The sequence below is a fragment of the Alosa pseudoharengus genome, unplaced genomic scaffold (genome assembly GCF_046254945.1).
Source record: "Alosa pseudoharengus isolate Yale_2024_CS ecotype anadromous, Long Island Sound unplaced genomic scaffold, YU_APseudo_1.1 YU_APseudo_1.1_scf_158, whole genome shotgun sequence".
In the NCBI taxonomy this organism is placed as follows: Eukaryota; Metazoa; Chordata; class Actinopteri; order Clupeiformes; family Clupeidae; genus Alosa; species Alosa pseudoharengus.
The window spans coordinates 4,347-5,000 of NW_027468628.1; positions in this window are offsets into that span (position 1 = coordinate 4,347).

The window sequence follows — 654 nt, forward strand, 5'->3', positions numbered from 1 at the left end:
TGTGTGATGGTGACAGCAGACACCTTGACGGTGACAGCCTGCCAGCTGTACAGTCATCTCTTTGGCCAGAGCGCGGCAGCACAGGGGGATGGAAGAATTCCCCGTGTATCTCTCTCTTTCTCTCTCTCTCCCTTCTTCCCTCACTCTCTCCATCTCTCTCTCCCTCCTCTTTCAGTCCCTTGCTCTCCTGCTGCCCTGTCCTCGTTCCATCCCCCTCTCCTCACCCCTCCCTCACTCTTCCTCCCCCCTTTTAAGAAATCCCTTCCTCCAGTAGCCTGTTTAATTCCAGCTATCTCTTTGCATGGGGGGTCATCCTAAGTGTACATACATACTGTATTTCTCCTGGGGCCTCTCCAAATAAGGGTGTGAGCCTCTCTCTCATCTCTCTCTCTTTCCCCCTCTCTCTCTCTCTCTTTCTTCCCCACTCTCTGACTTTCTCCCTTTCTGTGACGTCACTTGACCGTTGTCTGACCCATTATCTCTGTATCACCTGTCCCAGCGCGCACTCATCTGCAAATCCAGCCCGCCCCCATCTCACACACACACACACACACACACACACACACACATAGATGGAGGAATTACTGCAGTCCCACTAGAAAGGCCTGAGGCCCCGCAGAGCCCCCTGCTTTCACTGTGATGGCTCACCCGCCC